This window comes from Vulpes vulpes, chromosome 14 (assembly GCF_048418805.1).
Source record: "Vulpes vulpes isolate BD-2025 chromosome 14, VulVul3, whole genome shotgun sequence".
In the NCBI taxonomy this organism is placed as follows: domain Eukaryota; kingdom Metazoa; phylum Chordata; class Mammalia; order Carnivora; family Canidae; genus Vulpes; species Vulpes vulpes.
In genome coordinates this window covers 100603660-100628698 of record NC_132793.1, presented here as the reverse complement: position 1 = coordinate 100628698, position 25039 = coordinate 100603660, and the positions used below count along the sequence as shown (strand labels likewise).

General features: G+C 43.0%; 1 long non-coding RNA gene across 1 annotated transcript; it reads right to left on the bottom strand.

The window, feature by feature from the left end:
- Nucleotides 1-16262: 16262 nt before the first annotated feature.
- Nucleotides 16263-21573, bottom strand: LOC140595467 (uncharacterized). Its single transcript, XR_011997099.1, has 2 exons — nucleotides 21433-21573; nucleotides 16263-20079 (listed from the first exon to the last, which is right to left on the bottom strand). It is a non-coding gene; the product is annotated as an uncharacterized lncRNA (long non-coding RNA).
- Between the last annotated feature and the right edge of the window lie 3466 nt (nucleotides 21574-25039).

Sequence of the window (25039 nt, the reverse complement as noted above, 5' to 3'; positions counted from 1 at the left end):
CTGTGATTTAAGAAAAAAGTATTAACAAGTTCATTTCCTTTGTCCCAATGACTTCAAGGAGTTTCTCTGAAGAAGATAATTAGATACAAATGAAAGACGTAGGTTTATCAGAGTCAGCTAACTTGAGAAAAATTGGAAAACCGCTCAAATGGGAGCTGGCAATGGTTAATGCATGGTACACCCTAAAGGGAAGGAACATCCTGTAGCTTTTTATATGTAATAGTAGATTAAAAAAAAAAAAAAAAAGGGCTACCAAACTGCATGCAGTGAGAACCCTGGATTTTCTATGTGAATATTTTTATTATTTTTTAAAGATTTTATTAATTTATTCATAAGAGGCACAGAGAGAGGCAGAGACACGAACAGAGGGAGAAGCAGACTCCTCGAAGGGAGCCCCATGGGGGACTGGATCCCAAGACCCCAGGATCATGCCCTGAGCAGAAGGCAGATGTTCAACCGCTGAACCACCTAGGCGTCCCTATGTGTATATTTTTAAACTGTTAAGATAAAACTGTAGAGAAAGTTGTCTGTGATGGTTTCTGGGTGATGACATTATGCTGATTTACTTTTTAAAATTATATTACTCTTTTCTAAATTGTCTATAATTTTGTATTTCCTTGTTACTTTTATAGTAGCGGGGAATATACTTAATGAATAAAAAGTATTTCCTGGGACGCCTGGGTGGCTCAGAGGTTGAGCATCTGCCTTCGGCTCAGAACGTGATCCCACGGTGCCGGGATCGAGTCCCGTGTCGGGCTCCCTGCGTGGAGCCTGCTTCTCCCTCTGCCTGTGTGTCTCTACCTGCTTCTCTCTGTGTGTCTCTCATGAATAAATAAATAAAATCTTAAAATAAAATAAAAAAGTATTTCCTGTTGCAAATAGAAGAAGCCAGGCTTCCAAGAAGGTAAAGGGAATATTCATGGTAGAGGCTGAGACCAAGGGGGGTTTGTTTACGGTACACTATAGGGAGAGCTTGGAAAGGGAGGGGGGTGGAATCAGCTCAGGGGATATACAGAGCTGTCAGAGGTTAAAATCCAGACGATAAAGATGACATTGGGAGGCTTGGTAAACAGAGCTATGGGTTCAGTGCAGGACTCCACCTGACTGCAGGGTCTGCAGTGAAACTTCTCTTTCATTCTTGATATCAGTAATTTGTGTTCTCTTTTTTTAATATCAGTCTTATTAGAGGTTTATCAGTTTTATTGATCTTTTCAAAGAATGAGCTCATTTCATTGATTCTCTTTTCTGTTTTTCCATTTCACTGATTTCTGTTCTTTATTTTTCTCTTCCTTCCTTTTGCTTTAGGTTTATTTTGCTCTTCTTTTTCTAGATTCCTTAAATGAGATTGTAACTTATTGAGTTGAGAGTTTTCCTCTTTCCTAAGGTATGTAGTGCCATAAATTCTCTTCTCAGCACAGCTGTGTCCCACAAATTTGGACACTTTTTTTTCCACTAATATCCATGTATTTTTAAATTTCTCTTGAGAATTCCTCTTTGACCCATGGATTAATGAGAATGTGTTGTTTAGTTTCCAATTGTTTGCTGATTTCCTGTCATCTTTCTATTTTTGATTTCTAGTTTGATTCCATTGACTTGGTAGGCACATTCTGTATGGTTTCAATTCTTTTAAATTTATTGAGGTTTGATTTATGTCTCAGGATATGGCCTATCTTCATATATACTCCATGAGCATTTGAAAACAATGTATATTCTGCCATTGTTGAGTGTTCTATAAATACTGATTAGATTCTGCTGGTTAGTGGTATTTTTGAGTTCTTCTGTATCTGTGCTTTCTGTCTAGTTTTCTATCAGATGAGAGAGAGAGAGATGTTGAAGCCTTCAACTGTAATTGTGAATATGTCCATTTCTCCTTTCAGTTCTATCATTATTTTACTTTATATATTTTGCATCTCAGTTGTTTGGTGCATACACATTTAAAATTTCTATGTCTTCTTGGGATCCCTGGATGGTGCAGTGGTTTGGCGCCTGCCTTTGGCCCAGGGCGCGATCCTGGAGACCCGGGATCAAATCCCACGTCGGGCTCCCAGTGCATGGAGCCTGCTTCTCCCTCTGCCTATGTCTCTGCCTCTCTCTCTCTCACTGTGTGCCTATCATAAATAAATAAAATTTAAAAAAAATAAATAAAAAATAAAATAAAATAAAATTTCTATGTCTTCTTAGTGTATTGACTCTCCTATCACTGTTATATCCCTCTCTGTAACTGGGGATTTTCTTTGCTTTGAAATACTTTGTCTGCTATTAATATAGCTCTCTTGCTTGCTTTTGTTTTTAGATTTTATTTATTTATTTGAAAGAAAGAGAGCACAAGTCAGAGGGAGAGGGATAAGCTGTCTCCCCACTGAGCAGGGTGCCCAATGTGGGGCCCAATCCCAGGGTCCTGGCATCACAACCCAAGCTGAAGGCAGATGCTTAACTGACTGAGTCACCCAGGTGCCCTCTTGCTTTCTTTGGTTAGTGTTTGCATAGTATATCTGGTTTCATTCTTTTTCTGTCAACCTGTCCATATCATTATGTTTGAAGTGAGTTTCTTTATGTGACATCTAATTGAGTCATTTTTAAATATCTGTTCTGCCTGTCTCTATCTTTTAATGGATGTATTTAGACTGTGTAATGTATTATTGATTATTAGGGCGTAAGTCTGACATCTTATTTTTTTGTTTTTGTTTGTTGTTCTGGTTTTCTGTTTTTCCCCCTGCTTACCTCAGGGTTAACTGAGCTTTTTTTTTTTTTAATTCAATTGTGATTGATCAATTTTGTTTGTTAGTGTATTTCTTTGTCCAGATTTTTTAGTGTTTTGTCTGAGTGTTACAATATGTACATATAACTTACCATGGTCTTGTGAAGTATAGTTGTAGTGAAGTATGGAAATATTAACTCCTTTTGAGTCCTTCTCCGTCCCTCACTTAAAATTGTCTTTATTTCCTTTATAAATATTGGTAACCATATTAGTTATAATTTTTGCCTTAACCATCAAACTTAACTTTAAAATTTATGAAGGGAAGGAAGTTTTATTGTATTTACCCATACTTTTACTCTTTCCATTGTTCATTCTTTCTTCCTGATGTTCTCAGATTCCTTCTTTTACCATTTTTGTTGTTGTTGTTGTTTCATAACTTCCATTAGCCATTCTTTTAGGGCAAGTCGACTTGCAGTAAATTCCTTAATTTTCTTTCATATGAGAATATCTTTATTTTCTCTTTATTCCTTTTTTTAAAAAAAGATTTATTTAAAAAAAAGATTTATTTATTTATTCATGAGACACACAGAGAGAGAGGCAGAGACACAGGCAGAGGGAGAAGCAGGTTCCTTGCAGGAAGCCTGATGTAAGACTCTATCTCGGATCCCAGGATCACACCCGGAGCCGAAGGTCCAGACACTCAACAGCTGAGCCACCCAGGTGTCCCTTTTCTCTTTATTCCTGAAGGACTTTCGCTGGCTATAGAATTCTGGGGTGACAGTTCTCCCCCCACCCCATCACTTGAAAAATGCAGTACTGCTTCCCCGCTAGCACTCTGTGGCCTCCTCTGACCCTGCAGGTGGGGGAGCTGCCTTATCATGAGTGGTGGTGCCAGTCCTGTTTCTCCCCTGTGCCTCCTCTGACATCACCCTGCAAGGGCAGGGAGAGCCTCTTGTTCCCAACAGATGGATTTGGGAGTTCATGTTCCCTAAGGGACCTCCCCGGATATGCAGGAGTTGGGCCTCATTACCATCAGGTGGGGATAAAAGTCCCAGCTCCCCACTACACCTCGGGTATCACCCTGGTGGGGAAGGGGCTGCCTTATTATGCCTAGCAAAGGGGCAAGTGTAGGTTCCCATTCAGTCTTTGCTGATGGGGCTGGGATATAATTTTGTTTGTTTGGGATTTTTGAAGTTTGACTGGACTAGATCTATTACTGTCTAAAAGTTTTCTGCCTTGGGCGCCTAGGTGGCCCAGTGGTTGAGCATCTGCCTTCGGCTCAGGTAGTAATCCTGGGGTCCTGGGATTGAGTCCGCATAGGGAGTCTGCTTCTCCTCTGCCTATGTCTCTGTCTCTTTCTGTGTCTCTCATGAATAAATAAATAAAATCTTAAAAAAAAAAAAGTTTTCTGTCTTGCTTGTGCCCCTTTCCTGGTCCTTTGACTGGAGAGAGCAGACTTTTCTTGAGGTTTTTGGGATCTACATCCATTGATGTATTAAGCTGCCAGCTTCTCCAGTATCCAGTCAGATCTTAAAGGGCAAAAGCAAACCCAAGGAACTCACCGCCATGTTAATCTTTGAGTCTTCAGGTCGCTAGCAAATCCTCCTCTTCTCTCAACCTCAAAGAGCCTTCATGTATCTGTTTATACAGAATGTCCAGGGATTGTTAGCTTTACTTAGTTGGAAGAATAGGAATAAATATGTCTACCCCACTTGTCTAGCATGAAAAATCGGGTGTCTTTTTTATTATAACATCACATTGTACTGCATTCCAGCTATCTCTTTAAGAGTTTGCTTCACTTTCTAAACTGTGAGTTCTTAGAGGCAAGAACTGTGCTTTGTCTTGGTATCCCTAGTACCTAGCAGAGCAGCAATAAACAAGTTTTGTAATTGGAGTATGTTATCAAGCATTTCCCAGCGTCAAGCATTAGGAATTTGTGCACATACGTCTATAGTACCACCAGAGGGCAGTAGCAGCAACCTAGGGGTTCCCCAGCTCCCATGCCCCCATTCCAGAAAGAAAGCTTTGCACAGACCTGCTTATCCTTCCTTTGGGTGAGAAAGGCAGAAATCTGGGAACTTACCGTAATTGGGCCTTTCAGGGAGAAGAAAGGACCTTGGGGGTGGCTGTCAAGGCCGTACCTGGAGCCCATGGGTCCCATTCTTTCAGGGAACCATGTGTTCTATGTTCTCATAAAGGGAGGGGAAGTCACATATTTCCATCGGGCAGAGAGACAGTCATGATTCTGGGCTCTTCTCACAAGAATCTCTCTCTGCAAAGCACACATTATTTCCTGCTTTTTACAGGTGAGGAAGCTGAGGCTCAGAAGATCTCTCACAGCTAGTAAGAGGGAACACTGAAACGTTTATGCTCTTTCCCCCCAGGAGATCCAAGGACAGCCTCCTCCCTTGAAGATGGAGTGGACCAGGGAAGGGAGTCATTGGCAATGGAGGGCCAGGCCAGCCCTACATCCAACAAGCCTCTCAGCCCTGTGTTCTTAATCTTTCTTTAATGGGGGTGATAATCCACTTTGCTTTTAAGAACTGTGTGATCTAAGGCCAGGACCAGCAAGGCCTAGTACAAAGTGAAAATGTGGGACCCCCTTATTAAGAAAATTAAAAATTTCAGGGCAGCCCTGGTGGTGCAGCAGTTTAGCGCCGCCTGCAGCCCAGGTGTGATCCTGGAGACCCAGGATCAGGTCCCACGTTGGCTCCCTGCATGGAGCCTGCTTCTCCCTCTGCCTGTGTCTCTGCCTCTCTTTGTCTCTCATGAATAAATAAATAAAATCTTTAAAAAAATTTAAAAATTTCAAAACAGCAAGAATAGAGCATTAAACAAAGCATGGGGCCCTTCTAAGCATGAAAGCCTGTGTGACTGTACAAGGCACATGTCCATGAGGCCAGCTGTCTAGGGCAATACTAGAAATAATGAAATCATAATAGCTTCCCTCTTAGCACAACTAATCTGAACTATACTCTTTCACTTTAAAAATTTTATTTCTTTCAACTTTTCTGGGGTTTTCTCCCCCTGTGCATGGGGTTTATCTGCTTTTTTGTTTTTTCAGAGAGAGAGAGAATCTTAAGCAGGTACCATGCCCAGAATGTGAGCCCAATGCAGGGCCTGATCCCACAACCCTGAGATCATGACCTGAGCTACAATCAAGATGACTGAACCACCAGGTACCCCTCCTCCTATGTGTTTTTATCTCTACAATGAGGAGGTTGGACTAAACCAGAAGTTCTTAACCCTGGTTATACATTAGAAGCACCTGGGGACTTTAAAAAACTATTCAAAGCTGGCCCTACCCCCCAAAGATTCTAGCTGAACTGGGTGGCGGTAGGGCCGGGCATGTCACGTAAAGTCCCTCCTAGTTCTGAGATTCTGGTTCTTACTTGAAGGTGATGATGACAAAACTATCCTCCCCCTCCTTTGGAAAAGCAGCAGAGGTATCTGGACAACTCCAGCTCCCGTTGGGCAGGGACCTGGGCAGGGACCTTAAAGGTCTCAGGTCTGGGGATTTTTACTGGCAATGCCATGAAGAGTATGTGTTCTTGGTGGGTCTAGATAAGGGGTGGGTCTTCTGAGGAAATTGTTTATCATCCACAGGAGTTGTTTGCTCAGCTCTCCATTCTACCCAGGCCCGAGTGCTCCAGTGTTCCTTGGTGGTCTCTGGAGAAACCATCCATTTGCAGTGGTATTTCTGGGCATGGAGAAAGAACAGTGGCTTCCCTGAGCCTTCTGGGAACTGCCAGCTTGCCTAGCTCCCTTGATAGAGGCAGAGCAGTATGTGTAAAGCTGTTAGGGAGGAGAAAGCAGAAAGGAAAATGTTTATCATACACTTTCTGAGTGCCTGGCATTGCACTAGGAACACTCATATTTAATCTTCCAAAACCCTTCTGGGTAAGTATTTTTTTAAATCTCCATTTTAACAGTCCAGGAAAGCTAAGTAAATTGCTGGACATCACACAGCTCATTGAGTGGTCCCTCTACTTACTAGAGGGGCAGGGCTGTGGTTCAGAGGTGTGGTAGAGTGGGGTGCAGGAGTGCAGGCTGGGTGGTACTTGCCTCACTCCTGCCCTGTCATCTCTCTGAGTCCTGCTGGCCTAAGGCCTGGGACCCTAATCTCTTGTTCAAACTTCACCTCTACTCCCACCCCAGCACAGTGCTTCCTGGGAAACCAATTCTGAGGTCCAGTACAATCCCAGAGTCCTATGGGACTGACGCTCTTTTCTGCCTGAGAAGGCCAAGCTGTGGCTGAAGCCGCTGAGGCATGGCCCAGGCCTGCCTTATCAGGACTACACAGAGCTCAGAAACCCTTCACCCTGGGTCCTGTGGAAATGGCTTGGAACACTGGGTCCATTCACTGATGTGAGAAGTTCTGGAAGGATGAAAGGAAGGATGAAAGGAAGTTCTCCTGGGAAGGCAGCCCGGGCTCCTCACAGATATCCATCAGGAGATGGGGCTAATGCAGTGGTTCTGCAGCCACTGAGGAGGCTGGAACTCCTTCTAGAATCAAACTCCTTCTCTGGAGTCAGTTATACTGCACAGAACCTGAGTCTGCCACAAAGATTGGGACAGTTCTGAGAATGATCATCAGCCTCAACCTCTGCCCAACAGAGGGTCGACTCACCTTTGAGGAAGGGCCTCAAATTTCCCTCCCTACACTTAGAGGGGCTTATAGAGGCTCAGGAGAGCTGTGAGGTCCTGGTGGAAGGGTGGGAAGGGATGGAGATCCCAGACAATTTAGTGGGGTGGGCAGGACTGCAATCTCCCTAATGGATCCATGGCTGGACCAGAGAAGACAGAAGCTGATCTGGAGGCCCCATTCCCTGCGAATCTACCCATCCCCCTTCAGGAGAGGGGAACTGTTGCTTCACAGGCCTGGGCTGGGCTGAGCCAATGAGGCCTGGACCCGCGAATAGGTACCATGAGGAAAGATTTCTATCACATTGTGAACCCCAGAAATGCCAAATGGTTCAGGAGTGGAAGGCCAGGGATTCTGCTTTTAACTCATTCTTCAAAAGCATAGGTCAGATGAAAAATATTTTATAAGGTGAACTGTGATATGGGATGAGAGACAGTGCTGGAGATGGATGGGGGTGATGCTTATTTTCACAACAGTATGAGTGTACTTACTTAATGCTGCCAAACTGTTCACTTTAAAATTGTTAAAACACTAACTTTTATGATATGTATATTTCACTACAATTTAAAAAAGAAGGATGTGAAACTGTTGTTAGCTTAGAAAGCATGTCAGGCCAGTCTCATTTGAGTCTGAAGGAAGGTTTCCATGTGCTCCAAGAACACCTGCAGACTGTGGCCACCCAACTTTTGAGGAAGGCATTGTCTTTTCCTCAAGCCTCACAGTGACCCACCCAAGGGGTTAGAAATAAATCTTAAGGAGCCTGACAGATGTGCCTCTCTTCTCACTCTTTCTAGCTATCCTTAGGTACATGAGACAGGATTTTCTTTATCCACTAATATTTGGAGATGCATATGAGGAATGAACCAATAGATATCAGGTCCTGACTCAGGAAGCATTTTTTACCACCACATTTTAGGACTGATCAATCATTTTTACAAAATCACAGCTGATGTGACTGTGTGGAGTTTGTAGTGGATAATATAGGTATCCAACCTCAGAGAGCCAGATAATGACCCAGAAAAGGCACTTTGGGCAGAGATCCCATAATGCTCCGTCTAGGGGTCCCAGCAGTATGCTAGGAGCACAAGAAGCCTCAGGAAAGAAGGGACTTCCTTGCCTGGAGTGTATCTTAAAAACTCACGGGAGTAGATCATATTGTGTTTTTATTAAAAACATATACAATGTCACTTTGACAACCTGTATACTGATACTGGAATGATACAGATTAACTTGGTTCCTGCCCAAGGTGACATCAAATTTGTGAAGCACTCCATATTTTTTAGTAGTAGATAATTGATAACTGAAAAGTAAAATTAAAGAAAACAATCCAAGGGGCACTTGGATGGCTCAGTGATTGAGCATTTGCCTTTGGCTCAGGGCGTGATCCCGGGATCCTGGGATCAAGTCTCACATCAGGCTCCCTGCAGAGGGTCTACTTCTCCCTCTGCCTGTGTCTCTGCCTCTCTGTGTGTCTCATGAATAAATAAATAAAATCTTTTTTAAATTATTTAAAAATAAAATAAAAAACAATCCAATTTGGGGGTTCCTGGGTGGGTCAGTTGGTTAAGTGTCCAAGTCTTGATTTCAGCTCAGGTCACGATCTCAGAGTTGTGAGACTGAGCCCCACCAATCTCCACACTGGGTGTGGAGGCTGCTTAAGATTCTCTTTCTCCAGGCACCTGTGTGGCTCAGTTGGCTAAGTATCTGCCTTTGGTTCAGGTCATAATCCCAGGGTCCTGGGATGGAGCTCTGGTCAGTTGATTGGGCTCCCTCCTCAGTAGGGAGTCTGCTTCTCTCTTTTTCTGCCCCTCCCCACCACTCGGGCTCTCTCTGTCTCAAATAAATAAATAAAATCTTTAAAAAAAAAAAAAAAGAGTCTCTCTCTCTCTCTCCCTCTACCTCTCCTCCCTTAAAAAAATCCAATTTACAATAAGAACAAAAGACAGGAAATACTTAAGAATAAGTTTAACAAAAGATTGCAAGACTTACACACTGAAAACTACAAAACAGGGGATCTCTGGGTGGCGCAGCGGTTTGGTGCCTGCCTTTGGCCCAGGGCGCAATCCTGAAGACCCAGGATCGAGTCCCACATCGGGCTCCCGGTGCATGGAGCCTGCTTCTCCCTCTGCCTGTGTCTCTGCCTCTCTCTCTCACTGTGTGCCTATCATAAATAAATAAAAAAAAATAAAGAATTGAAAACTACAAAACATTCCTGAGGGAAGTTTTTAAAGGATCTAAACACATGAAGAGACATACCATGCTCATGGATTAGAACAAGTTAAAGACTTACATTACCTTACATCAAGACTAAATATAAAACTACATTAATCAACATAGTGTGGTAATGTTATAAGAAACAACTAGTAAATCAAGGAGCAGAACAGAGAACTGAAAATAGACTCACACTTATTTAGTCATCTGGTGTTTAACAATGGTGCCAAAGCAATCCAAGGGGGAGAGGAAAACCTTTTCAATAAATGGGGTGGAATAACTGGATATCCAAATAGAAAAAAAAAAAAGAGCCTTAACTTCTATTTTACTCTATACACAAAAAGTAACTCAAGACAGATCATGAATGCAAACATAAAAGCCAAAACCATAAAGTTCTTAAAAGAAAACAGAGAATATCTTTGTGGCTTGAGAGTAGCAAATGTTTCTTAGGAAGGCAATAGCTGTAAGTTAAAAAAAAAAAAACAGATAAATAAGACTTTATCAATAGTTTAAGCTCATCAAATACATTATCTTCAAAAAAAAGGCAAGGGGTGCCTGACTGGCTCAGTCAGTAGAACATACAACTCGTGATCTCAGGGTTGTGAGTTGAAGCCCCATGATATATATGCATAGAGATTACTTTAAAATAAGAAAATCTTAAAGAAAAAAAAATAGGCTAGCTGTAGACTGGGGCCAAATTTTGCAAAATATATCTGAAAGTAACTGGTATTCAAGATGTATAAAGAATTTCTACAAAAAAAAAAAAAAAGAATTTCTACAACTCACATTCCTGAGTGGCTCAGTTGGTTAAGCATCTACCTTCAGCTTAGGTCATGATCCTAGAGTTCTAGGATCAAACCCCACATCTGACTCTCTGCTCCACAGGGAACCTGCTTCACTTTCTCCCTCTGCCTGCCGCTCCCCCTGCTTGTGATCTCTCTCTCTCTCTCTCTGAAAGAAAGAAACAAACAAACTTAAAAAAAGAAGAAGAAGAAAGAAGAAGGAGGAAGAAGGAGGAAGAAGGAGAAGAAGGAGAAGAAGAAGGAGAAGAAGGAGAAGAAGAAGGAGAAGAAGGAGGAGAAGGAGGAGGAGAAGGAGGAGAAGAAGGAGAAGGAGAAGAAGAAGAAGAAGAAGAAGAAGAAGAAGAAGAAGAAGAAGGAGAAAGAAGAAGAAAGAAGAAGAAGAAGGAGAAAGAAGAAGAAAGAGGAAGGAGAAGGAGAAGAAAGAAGAAGGAGAAGGAGAAGAAGGAGAAGGAGAAGAAGGAGAAGGAGAAGAAGGAGAAGAAGAAGAAGGAGGAGGAGGAGAAGAAGAAGAAGAAGGAGAGGAAGAAGAAGGAGGAGAAGAAGAAGGAGGAGAAGAAGAAGAAGGAGGAGAAGAAGGAGGAGAAGGAGAAGAAGAAGAAAAGAAGAAGAAGAAGAAAAGAAGAAGAAGAAGAAGAGAAGAAGAAGAAGAAGAAGAAGAAGAAGAAGAAGAGAAGAAGAAGAAGAAGAAGAAAAGAAGAAGAAGAAGAAAAGAAGAAGAAGAAGAAAAGAAGAAGAAGAAAAGAAGAAGAAGAAAGAAGAAGAAGAAAAGAAGAAGAAGAAAAGAAGAAGAAGAAGAAGAAAAGAAGAAGAAGGAGAAGAAAAGAAGAAGAAGAAGGAGAAGAAGAAGAAGAAGAAGAAGAAGAAGAAGAAGAAGAAGAAGAAGAAGAAGAAGGAGAAGGAGAAGAAGAAAAAGAAGAAGAAGAAGAAGAAGAAAGAAGAAAGAAGAAAGAAGAAAGAAGAAAGAAGAAGAGGGCAGCGCCGGTGGCTCAGCGGTTTGGCGCAGCCTTGGGCCTGGGGCCTGATCCTGGAGACCCGGGATCCAGTCCCACATCGGGTTCCCTGCATGGAGCGTGCTTCTCCCTCTGACTCTGTCTCTGCCTCTCTCTCTCTCTCTGTCTCTTGTGAATAAATGGGTGAAATCTTAAAAAAAAAAAAAAAAAAAGAATTTCTATAACTCAATAATAAAAAGACAAACAACCCCAGTGAAAAATTGGCAAAAGATTTGAACAAGTACTTCCCAAAAGATAATATATGAATTGATAATAGGCATGCAAAAAAGACAATGCCATTAATAATCAGGACAATGCAAATTAAAACAATAAGATACTACTACATAGGCAACAAAATGGCTAAAATTTAAACGACTGACCTCCCCCACCCCAACAAAGACTATTGATCATAATGAGCAACCAGAACTCAAATATTGTTACTGGGAGTATAAAATAATACAACCGCTGGGGATCCCTGGGTGGCGCAGCGGTTTGGCGCCTGCCTTTGGCCCAGGGCGCGATCCCGGAGACCCGGGATCTAATTCCACGTCGGGGCTCCCGGGGCATGGAGCCTGCTTCTCCCTCTGCCTGTGTCTCTGCCTCTCTTTCTTTCTCTCTCTCTCTCTCTCTCTCTCTGTGTGTGACTATCATAAATAAATAAAAATTAAAAAAAAAACCAAAGCCTTATTTCAATAATAATAATAATAATAATAATAATAGTAATAATAATACAACCACTTTGGAAAAGGTCAGTTCTCTTATTTTTTTAAAGATTTTATTTATTTTATTTATTTATTTATTTATTTTTAGTTTTTATTTATTTATGATAGTCACAGAGAGAGAGAGAGAGAGGCAGAGACACAGGCAGAGGGAGAAGCAGGCTCCATGCACCGGGAGCCCGACGTGGGACTCGATCCCGGGTCTCCGGGATCGCGCCCTGGGCCAGAGGCGGGCGCCAAACCGCTGCGCCACCCAGGGATCCCAGATTTTATTTATTTATTCATGACAGACAGAAAGAGAGAGAGGCACAGAGACATAGGCAGAGGGAGAAGCAGGCTTCATGCAGGAAGCTCCACACGGGACTCAATCCTAGGACCCCAGGATCACTCCTTGGGCCAAAGGCAGGTGCTAAACTGCTGAGTCACCCGGGGATCCCCAGGTCAGTTCTCTTAAAATTAATTATACACCAACCCTATGACCCAGCAATTCTACTTCTAAGTATTGACCTGAAAGAAATGAAATTATGTCCACAACAAGACTTGAGCAGGGGCGCCCCGGGTGGCTTAGTGACTGAGCATCTGCCTTTGGGTCAGGGTGTGATCTCAGGGTCCTGGGATCAAGTTCTGCATCCAGCTCCCTGCAGGGAGCCTGCTTCTCCCTCTGCCTATTTATCTGCCTCTCTCTGTGTGTCTCTCACAAATAAATAAATAAAATCTTAAAAAAAAAAAAAAAGACTTGTATAGGAATGTTTATAGCAGCTTTCTCATAATAGCCAAAAAGCTGGAAACAGCCCAGACATTCATCAATAGGAGATTGGGGAACAGTGCTATGTTCACAAAATGGAATATTACTCCAAACAAAAAAGAACAGACTACTGGTACGTGCAAAACCATAAATGACTCAAAACCATTATGTTGAGTGAAATAAGCCTTACACAAAAGAGTATATTCTGTATGATTCTATATGTGAAGTTCTAGAACAGGTAAAACTAACCTATAGTGGGAATAATACAAACAGTGGTGTCCTCTGAGAGATTGGGGCAAATATTGACTGGGAAGGGGCATGAGGAAATGTTCTGGGGTGATGGTAGGGGTCTATATCTTGACAGAGGTTGGAGTGTACAACTTTATGTATTTGTGAAAATTGGATGAATGCACACTTAAGATTCTGTGTTTCATTGCTTATAGATTTCACTTCAAAAGACTATAAATGGGTGCGTGGCTGGCTCAGTTGGTTGAGCATGCAACTCTTGATCTTAGGGTCATGAGTTCAAGTCCTACATTGGGTATAGAACCTACTTAAAAATTTTTTTTTAACTATAAAGAAGTAGGGATCCCTGGGTGGCTCAGCGGTTTAGCGCCTGCCTTTGGCCTACAGCGCAATCTAGGAGACCCAGGATCGAGTCCCACATCGGGTTCCCTGCATGGAGCCTGCTTCTCCCTCTGCCTGTGTCTCTGCCTCTCTCTCTCTCTCTCTATGTCTATCATTAATAAATAAATAAATCTTAAAAAAAAACTATAAACAAGTAATACTGAGCTCTAGTTAAAGATAAACATACTGAAGTAACTAGGGGGAAGTACCTGATGTCTACAATTTACTTTGAGATGCACAGAAAAATAACATGTATTTATGGATGGATAGAGAGGTAAAGAGATATATGATAAAGTAAATATAATAAAATATTAATAGTAGAAATTGGGCGATGGGTATAGGGATATTTTCATTATATTTGAAATTTTTAATTAAAAATGTTGAAAAAAGACATAGCTATTTCATGGAGTAGCATATAAAATCTTTGTGAACTTTATATGATAGAACAGGAATGTTCCAGACAATTCTTGAATATATTCCCTTTATTGGCGTGAAGTGCCCCTTCCTCCCAACACTTAATCATAGTGATTTTTTTTCCTCTTCTTTTCTCTTGGGAAACAAGTCTAGCAAATTGTGCTGGGGGCTCTTGTTTTCTGTAACCAGAGATTCTGCTTCTTGGCAGTTTTAATTTGCTACTGAAGATTCAAGAGAACTGCCCACTGTGCTTGTCTAAAAGAGGTAATCAGTTATAGTTGACTATTTGGATGATATCAAGGCCTCTGGAGGACAAATCCTTCAGCATTCCCCAAGTGGAGACACAGAAGTAACCCAAGGCCAGAAGGCCCAGCACCTGGCAATAGGCACTGTACAGAGACTGACTTTAGTTTGGAGCTGAGGTCGTTGGAAGGAGGAAGCCTTTTATCCCAGCCCCTAGGGGAGTGAAAGGAAGAGTTGGGGTGGGGTCTGCTGAGCCAGTACCAGGGAGCTGAGCATAAGGGCATCAGGCCAATGCGACCAACCCTCCCAGGTCACAATGGCACCTCCCTGCCTACTGGCCTGCTGGCTTTAACTACCAGGTTGGGTGATTGCTCAGTTAACCCGAAAGCACAGGGACCAGTCTGAGCTGCTCTTGCCAGAACTGGCAGGGCTTGGAGTGGAGTTAGGGCTAGCTGAGAAAAGGTAGTTTTCACAGGCAGGGCCAGATGAGGAAAAAGATGAGGATGACTTGCTGGAGGCCAGTGGCAGCCTGCCCTGGTCAACCCACCCTGCCAACCCTACCCTGTGATTAGTGTCATAACTGTGAGTCGTAAAGATGACAGGGAAGGAGAGGTGATGAATAGGTGTGCAATGTCCCCACAGGCACCTACAGGCCTGGAATCCTTGCAGCTGAGCCTCTCTGACCTTGTGGGCATTGGTCCTGCGTCACCCCCAATCTTGTGTCCTTACTTATCATGTCTATTCTTCGAGTGTCTTTGTGTGTTTATCCTGATTTCTTTTCCAAAAAATTATCTGTTATTAAAAAATAATATGTACTTATTCAGATAAGCAAATTAAATAAATTGAAATAATCACCCAAAGGTAACCTCTTTTAAGCCTGCAGTGTGTTTCCTGACAATGTTTATTTCCCAATGGGTATATACCCAATTTAAAAAATTAGATTATAATATGTGTGCTGCTTTGTAGCCTGCCTTTTCCACTTAACAGTGCATCATGGAGGTCTTTCCTTCATGAAATACAAGGAAATAATTATCATTTTCACCAGATGCTTAGCATCCCAATAACATGAATGTGTACTAAGTTGTTTAATCTCCTCTTAGTGGACATTTAGATTCTTAAAGTATTTTGCTATTATAAACAGTACTGTGATTATAGACATCTTTGGACACAAATCTGCCCTTGTCCATGATTTCCTTTTCTCACAAACTCTTTCATGTGGAATTATTCTCTTAGATGGAAGGTAGACTGCTTTAAAGTCTTTTTTGGCTTCTTTTTTTTCTAAATGTAATGACATCTGATGTGCTTCCTTGCTCAGAATTCTTTCCTTCTTCTAAGAACAGCCTTTTGTTTTTCCTTTGGAGAGCCACACCTCCCCTACTCTCTGTGGCCCCTGTGGGCTGTCAGTGACTCTATGAACCTCTCCTCTACAGGGCTGAATATCACTTGAGGTAGCCAGAGTATTGTCTTACTCTAACTGCAGTGTTCAGTTCAGAGATGTGCATAAGACCCAGAATTAATCATAGTATTCCCTGAGACTTTAGATGAAGCTTTTGTGCAAGGCGGGCTCTTTCTCTCCCTTTTGGACCAGAAGTCACAAAAATATAGTCTTGAGGCTCTAGGAGGCCATCTTCCCTGCCATGTAACTGGAGTCTCATGAGAGCAAAGCCAACACAGTCAGGGAAAGTCAAGAAATAGGAAGTCAGAGCCCTGATGACCTTCCCCAAGCCCCTGAATCCTGCTGTGCCTGGAGCCATCCCTCCCTAGGTCTTCCCACTTAATTAAGTCAATGAATATCCTTTGTTTAAGCTAATTTTGTATGAGTTGCTGCCATTTGTAAGTGGAGTCCTGAACGATGCTCAATGCTGTCCTCCTGAAAAGTGATGCAAATGTATGATCCCAATAGCATGGGATGAGAATACCAATTTCTAAGGCCCTACTCCTTGCACCCACTTAATAGTATACCATGGATTTCTCACCTTGTCAGCTAGGCAGCCAGCTGTTCTGAAATGCTGTGGGTCATGAAGCTGCGAGAGGGACACAGCATAATCCTAAATAAGTGAGACCAAAGTTGGGAGCTGACAAGGTAAGCCTATATTATCAGAAAATTATTCCTTAGAATTCTTTACAAAATGAGAATATTCACAGGCTACAGTGAGCATGGTAGTTAATGGATAGGTGGATCCTGCACAGATGTTTATTATGTTTAAGAAAAAGTAATCAACAATTAAGAACAAAACAACAACAACAATGCAGAGACATTTGATTGCCTGTGTCTTGTAGCATAAAACTACAGAAACTTAAAAGTTGAGATGGCAAACAAGCATGCCATAGGCTGTATCCAGCAGAGGAGCATGGTTTACTTAACTTGTCCACTGCCTTTAAAATATTTGGAAAAGGGTACACCTGGGTGACTCAGTCCTTTGGGCTTCTGGCTTAAGCTCAGGTCATGATCCCAGGGTCCTAGAATGGAGGCCCGTTTCAGGTTCTCTGCTGAGCAGGGAGCCTGCTTCTCTCTCTCTCCCTCTGCTGCCTTCTCCGCACCCCCCTCCCCAACTTGTGCTCTCTGGCTCACTCTCTCCTTCTGTCAAATAAATAAATAAAACCAAAAAAAATAAAGGCTGTAATTGATTATACAACATGGAATACATGGATACTTACAAAAGGAGAACACTTTGTTATTACAGTAATCTCCCCACCCCTTTCAGTAAACCGCAGCCTGGAAGCAGATGATGCATCATCAGGTCAATAGTGGCCTAGTGCTAAGTCATGGAGCCTACGTCATCCACTTCCCTTCAGCTCATCATGCAGGTGTCTTATCATCTTACATCATCATAAGAAGAGTGAGCACAAAACAATGAGATATTTTGAGAGAAAGAGAGAGAGACTGCATTCACATAACTCTTATCACAGTACATAACTTATATATAGTATATTACATAGAGTATATTGCTCTTATTACAATTGTTCTATTTTATTATTAGTTATTGTCATTAACCTCTTACTGTGGTATTTTACAAATTAAACTTTATCGTAGGTATGTATGTATAGGGAAAAAACATAGTATATGGGGTTCAGTACTATCCACAGTTTCGGGCATCCTCTGGGGGGCTTAGAACATACCCCCCAGGAATAAGGAGGACTACTGGATTGGCCAAGGTTGTTACACCAACTCCTTACTCTGATAAATGTTTATTAAAGCCAAAACACGATGCATTTTTTTTTCTGCCTTCCAGTAGGAACCAGTACTGCCAGTTTCAGGATGACCACATAGTCCCAGCTGATGACACAAGAATGCTCTTCCTTACAGAACAATGCCAGCTAATAAATGTCAAAGACATAGCATTAGAAAACACCCTCTTGCAATCCCTAATAAAGGAATTGATTCAAGCAAGGAGTATCAATGGATGCTAAAACCACTAGATAAAATGTCTCTGGGGGCAATGGTGGATCTAAGGAAGAAAATGCAAAGTTACAAGGTAGGGAATGATCTCAACCTAGTCTTTCATCTGACATCTGTACTAATAGGATGGCATCTTGTGCTTTCTGAGGTCATGGATTAGGCAGTCAATGTCACCCGAGATACATTCTTGCCAAAATGCGAATGTAAATTTAATCAAACCTTTAGATCTAACTTCCAGTTTGCAGAAAATGCAGAAAATAAAGGAACAAGTTAAGTGACATCACAAGGAAACGATCAGACCTATCTAGATAAATAGGAAAGTCAAGACACTGGTCTGAGTTGTCTGAGTTCTTCAAATCAATGTCAGTAAAAACATACACAAAAAATAGCAAAACAAAACAATGCAGGTCTCTTTTAGATTAAAGAGATTAAGCCACATAACAATCAAATCCAATTCTTAGTCCTCAATTGGATTCTGGTTTGAACAATCCATCTAAAGCATAATCTTTGGGACACCTGGGTGGCTCAGTGGTTGAGCTTCTGCCTTTGGCTCAGGGCGTGATCCTGGGGTCCTGGGATCAAGTCCCACAACAGGTTCCCCGCAAGGAGACTGCTTCTCCCTCTGCCTATGTCTCTGCCTCTTTCTGTGGGTCTCTCATGAATAAGTGAATAAAATCTTTTTTAAAAATAAATAAATAAAGTGTCATATTTGGGATAGAGAAAGAAATCTGGGAAAAGACAAAGCATTTGTTAATTTTAAGTAGCTTTACTTAGAAAAATATCTATGTTTTGAAGAGATGCCTATTGAAGTATTTAAGGATAAGATACCTTATTAGCTCCTCTGATTTTGTTGCATTAAAATACTTAACCAGGATGGGGCACCCTGGCTGGCTTAGTTGGTGGAGCATGCTGCTCTTGACCTTGGGGTTGTGAGTTCGAGCTCCATATCGGTGTAGAGATTACTTAAAATAAAAAAAAAAAAAACTTACACAAAAAAATGCTTAGGCAGGAAAAAAGTAGATGAAACATTGAAAAATGTTAAAAGTGTTAAATCTGAGTGATGAGTGTATTTGGATGTGGGTGTTCATTATACTATCATTCTATTTTGTTGTACCTTTGCAGTTTTTTATAATAAAAAATTTTTTATCAGATCGAGAATATTTGGCCAATTATTGTTAAATCTGGATAGTTCACATAAAGAAATCCACAGAAGGGGCAGCCCCGGTGGCTCAGCAGTTTAGTGCCGCCATCAGCCCAGGGTGTGATCCTGGAGACCCGGGATGGAGTCCCACGTCGGGGTCCCTGCATGGAGCCTGCTTCTCCCTCTGCCTGTGTGTCTGCCTCTCTCTCTGTGTCTCTCATGAATAAATAAATAAAATATTAAAAAAAATAAAAAGAAATCCACAGAGTATCTGGCCACTAGTTCCATATTCCCAAATGGAAACATCTAGAGAGTAGCTTCTCCATCAGTCCCTCTGTCTCCAGCACATCCTGCTTCTGTTCACTTCCTTCACTGATTTAGCTGCCTGGCCCTTGAAGGCATCTGCATTTGCCTACAAAGACCCAACCAAACCCACAAGCAATAATTAAACCATCACTTCTCATTTAAACTTAGGCTCCCGGGAAGGAGGCAGGACCAGCTTTAGGAGAGCAGAGTGAGAACCTCAGGATCCAGGCACTGGGACAGGACCCAGGGCCCTTTCTCAAGGTAGTGCAGTTAGCTCTAGGGGTGTCTTAGTCATGTGATGTTAGGTTACTGATTATGTGTGAATATTTATCCTTCCTCTTGACTGCCCACAAACACTTTTCGGATGTTTTAGGATGGCCTCCACCTTCTATGTCTCCGGAAAGTAGAAACTAGAAATGTACCTTCCCAGCTTCCTTTGCAGTTAGAGCATAGCTGTGTGACCAGGGTCCAGCAATCAGATGCAACCTGATAGCCTAACAGTTGGGAAGTGAGTGCCAGTTTGGGGGCGGTAGTGGCAGAAGCATCCAGCTGCCCGAAGCAGCGGCAGCAGAGCTAGGTGCCCAGCATCAGCCCTGTGAGTGCCCATGCCTAGCCATGATATCTCCTTACAGCAGCTTTTTTAAAAAATATTTTATTTATTTATTCGTGAGAGGCACAGAAAGAGAGAGGCAGAGACATAGTCAGAGGGAGAAGAAGGATCCCTGTGGGGAGCTACCCAGGGATCAGAGGGAGAAGAAGGATCCCTGTGGGGAGCTACCAGCTACCATGCTGCTACCCAGCAGCTCTGTCTTGTCCAAGCTCTCAAACCCAGCCTCACATCCTCCTGGTGCTTCTTAGAGGCATCCAAAACCTTTTTCTGCTTACACCTGCCCCAAGGAGTTCTGCTTCCAACCAACAGCTTTGAGTGTTTGCCACCTAATCTCTCCAGACCTGTGACTGAAGAGTGAAGAAGACATTGGTAGAATGCAGACAGAGCGCTTTTCATCCACGTCCTCCATGTCCCAAGCCCTAGTCATTTGGGGAGTAAGCCCCCACAGAAATGTGAATCTCCAGGGGTCTGGGGTGGCATCATCAAGACGGCTGCTGAGTGAGAGAATCACTGTTCCACTGGTGAAGTCTGGAAAAAAAAAAAAAAGAGTACTATCTTGTCTACCTTGGCAATTACCTTCATGTTTCTTGGCACAGAAGACTTAGTCTTCTTAATTAGATCATACAAAGGAGAGCTGACTGTCTTCCAAGCCAACCCAGAAGATTTTCCTTGGGCCCTGTTTGAAACGTAAGAATTTTTTGTGACGAATACTTCCTTCCAGATGCTCTCAGAGCTCAATGGATAGTATCACCTAGGTCCTAGGACCCTATGAACCTTTGATCCCCAAGATTCCCAAAGACCAAAGTGCACTACATGTGAGGGGCAGGGAGGCGGGGAAGAAAACAACACCCATAAATTCAGAATATTGAGAAAGAGTTAACCAAATCAATTAACCGAATGATATATAGCAGCCAAGTCTAAACAGTGTGTTCTGACTCAATTCTATTGATGCCATTGTGGGGATGAAACCCATGCACGTCCTGGGCCTCAGCCATCCATCCAGAGGCCCCTCACAGCACACAGTGGGCAGTAGAGCAAGACTCCCACTTCCCGTGATCCACTGCATTTTCTCTCTCCCACCCCAAACTCCTCCTTAACCCCCTGTGTCTACCCACTTTCCTGCCTTTCTCTGGGACTTGAACCGGGAATGTAGCTCTCTAGGCACATGTGGAGACAATCTAGTAGCCAGCTGTACTCAAACTCAGGCGTCGTCACCGGGTGACTTGGACCACAGATGATAATAATAAATAACAGCCAGCATTTCAGTTTGCCACGCAGTATTCTAAGAACCACAAATCAAGTGTTGGTTTAGTGTTTTATTGATCGTCTAGCCTTAAGTGATAGGGAAATGTTAATAATTCATATTAAACTTAAAAGTGTGTTATGTTGGGCCACCTGGGAGGCTCAGATGGCTAAGTGTCTACCTTCCACTCGGGTCATGATCTCCAGATCCTGGGATGGAGTCTCATATTGGGCTCCCAGCTTAGTAGGGAGTCTGCTTCTTTTCTCCCCCTGCTTGTGCTCTGTTTCTCTCTCTTTCTCAGATGAATAAATAAAAAATCTTAAAAAAAATGTTTGAGGGCGCCTGGATGGCTCAGTCAGTGGGATGTCTGCCTGTGGCTCAAGTAGTGATGATCCTGGGACTCTGGGATCGAGCCCCCCATCAGGCTCTCTGCTTCTCCCTCTCCTTCCCACTTGTGTTCTCCCTTGCTCTCTTGCTCTCTCTCAAATAAATAAAAACTTTAATTAAAAAATGTGTTATGTCTGTGGCCATTACACTGTGAATTACATGCGTGCATACACACTCACACCCAGAAGCCTGAGGAAATATTCTCCCACCATTCAAAAATAATTACCTGCTTTAACCAAGCAGCAGCTCACCTTACTGACTAGTGAGTGATGTTCCAACATGTCTTGGTTGTTTCATTTCCTCTTCCTCCTTCACATCAATCAGGGAAGTGTCCCTCAACATTTACATTAGAACGACAACTGTCGTTACAAAGAACGACAGCTGTGTCTTGGCTAGGGATACAAGCAAGAGTTTGGCAAAAATCAACAAAAGCATTTTGTGTGAATTAATTATGTAGAATTTACAGGAAAGAAGTTTTATTACTATTTATAAAAGAGTGCCATAGGGGATCCCTGGGTGGTGCAGCGGTTTAGCGCCTGCCTTTGGCCCAGGGCGCGATCCTGGAGACCCGGGATCAAATCCCACATCAGGCTCCCGGTGCATGGAGCCTGCTTCTCCCTCTGCCTGTGTCTCTGCCTCTCTCTCTCTCTCGCTGTGTGACTATCATAAATAAATTTTTTTTTAAAAAGAGTGCCATACAGTCTTTGTATCAGTAAAATGTACCTATAGATGCGTGCTTACATTTTTCCCTACATCCTCTGAGGACCCTGTGATTTATCTTCTAATCTCTTGGGCGGGGGGCGGCAGCAAAGCGCAAGCTCATGCTTGCTCTGTCTCTCTAATGTGCTCTCTTTCAAATAAATAAAATCTTAAATCTCTAATCTTTTCAAATAAAAAAATCTTAAAATAAATAAAATGTATATATATGGCAGCCCCGGCGGCGCAGAGGTTTAGCGCCACCTGCAGCCCAGGGGGTGATCCTGGAGACCCTGGATAGAGTCCCACGTGAGGCTCCCTGCATGGAGCCTGCTTCTCCCTCTGCCTGTGTCTCTGCCTCTCTCTCTCTCTCTCTCACTCTCTCTCTCTCTCTGTCTCTATGAATAAATAAAAATCTTTTATATATATATATATATATATATATATATATATATATATATATATATATATATTAGTGTTTAATCTTTTACTTAGCATTCAGTTTTTTTAGTTTTTTCCCTAGAAGACTCTTTCAGGTGTTTCATCTACCACATTCCCGTTATCCACTGACATGCAGGCACAGGGGGCCTGGCTAACCCAGGAAGCAGGCTTTGTTTATTCGTTTTATCCATCCACCCCATGAGGACGCACTGGGTCATCCTGGTACAGAGAGCAAATTAGTGGGTGGTACCTAATTACTGTGCCATTTCCTGTCCTTTCATGAAATATGCGTGGATTTAGAGTGTGAGGTTTGGGATAGCTACATTGTTCTGAGCTTGTTGAGTTTTCATTTGGGGAATGGTAGGGGTGGCTTTGGTTTGGATGTGAATTATTGTTGCCATCACCATCATCATCACTGTCATTGTCACCAGCATCGCTGTCATCACCATCACCATCACTACCATCTTGGTTCTCCTCCAGTCCCACTCAGTTTGGGAAGAGCAACATTTCACGCAAGGGGAGCCATTCATTTTAATCAGCAGCCTTGGCTCATTGGTAGCAGCTGGACCCCTGTCTTAGTTTGCTAGGGCTGCCAGGACAAAATACCACAGACTGGGTGGCTTAAACAACCGAAATTTATTTCTTACAGTTCTTGAGGCTAGAAGTCCAAGATCAAAGTGCCGGCCAGTTTGGTTCCTGGTACAAGCTCTCTTTGTGGCTTGCAGCTGGCTACCTTCTCACTGTGCCCTCCCGTGGCAGAGAGAGAAAGCGAGCTCTCTGATGTCTCCTCTTATTAGGACACTAGTCCTATTGGATCAAGGTACCGCCCTTATGACCTCATTCAACTTTAATTGCTTCCAAATGCAGCCCTGCTAAGAGGGCTTCAACATTTGAGTTTTGGGGAGGGATACAATTCAGTCCCTCTGACCAGGAGGCCCAGCATCAGCTAGAGAGTTGGACAGACTCAAGTTCGAAGTCCAGCTCTGATACTTCTTTTGTAATATATTTCACCTTTCTAACCCTCAGTTCCTTATTCTGAAAAGTATACATTAAGTCCTATTTCAGAGCATTGTTGTAATTAGTATGTAGCAAAAGTGTAGAAGGCAGCTTGCACAATGCCTGGCAGATCTCAGGGGATCAGTATAGTTTCCTGGATGATGCCATTCAAAGTGTGGTCCTTGGACCAGCAGCATCACCTGACATCATGACAGAAAGGCAGGATGTCAGGTCCCATCCGAGACCCGACAAGTCAGGATCTGCATCTCACGCCATTCCCAGTGATTGGAACATAATTTGAAGTTTGAGAAGCACTGAAGTAAATGGTGTGACTTGCCCCTGCTTGGTCAGGAGGGGTATTGAGAATGTGATGATATAATTCAGGGGGACTAGGGGAGGAAGCCAGGGCCAGGCAGCACTGTGAGTTCCCTTGGCCAGTGCAGGAATACTGGACTGAGGAATGGAAGGGTGCCACGCCTAAGGAATTGGGACTGCTGAGAGCTGACCCCAGGCAAAGCTCCCAGCCATCCACTTGCATTGTCCAATGGGCATTGTCCAAATGGCTGAGGTCCCACCCGCTGGGCTGCTTCTTGAGGGGCCTGCCTGTGGCTTAGGCCAGTGGTCACTGGCGGTTACAGAAGGTGAGTCCTCAGCCAGCTCCGTTCTGGTCTGAACTCTTAGTTGTTCACAGAACCTGCTATTTCTCCCTCACCTCTGGGTCTTCACACCTGATGCTCTCTCCACCCTCCCCCTTTTCTGCTGGCTCCTTCCTATTCATCCCCAAAAGTCTGGCTTGAAGGCCACCTTTCCCAGAAAGTGGTCTCTACCCATCCTTTTTTTATTTTAAGATTTTATTTATTTATTTATGAGAGAGAGGCAGAGAGAGGCAGAGACATAGACAGAAGAAGAAGCAGGCTCCATGCAGGGAGCCCGATGTGGGACTCGATCCCAGGACCCCGGGATTATGACCTGAGCCAAAGGCAGAAGCCCAACCACTGAGCCACATAGGTGACCCTCTACCTCTTCTTAACTGCCCTGCCTGGCCCGCTCATCTCCTGCTCTGTACCCTTGCTACATGCATGACTCTATGGACATGCTTCCCCTTCCCACCTTCCCTTCTAGTTTTTTAGGGAAAGTTTAAACAGTTTTAAGTTAAGAAGGATGCACTCAGGCTGGAATGCTGCCTCTGCCACTTCCCAGCTCTGTGACTTTGAACAAGTCTCTGAATTTCTAGCAACTTCACTTCCCTCATCAGTGAAATGGAGACACGTTTCCTTTGAGAGTTAAATAAGGTACAGACAGGACTTTGCAGCTACTACCAAGGGCACGAGAAATATCATACTTGCTTATTCTCTTTAAATCAGCTTTTACCTGACTCCCAACAGACTGGAGGGACAGTCAGTCTCAGTCCTTCCCAGGGCCTCCTTCTCTCCTTCCCCCACTGATCCCCCTCTGCTCACAGAGTAATCTTGGCAACTTTCATGACATATGGAGAATGGAAGAAGGATCCTAGATCCTGAGTCCCACTGTGGATGTCAGAGATTGGCAGCCTTGAGTGTGTAGGATAGTATAGTGGTTAAAAGGGAGATTCTGGGGTGCGTCCCACCTCACTGCACACCAGCTGTGTGACTAGGGGAAATTCACTTGACCTCTCTGATCCTTAGCTTTCTCACTTTTAGAATGAGGATGGTGATAGTACCAACCCCACAGAGTTGTTATAAGGAC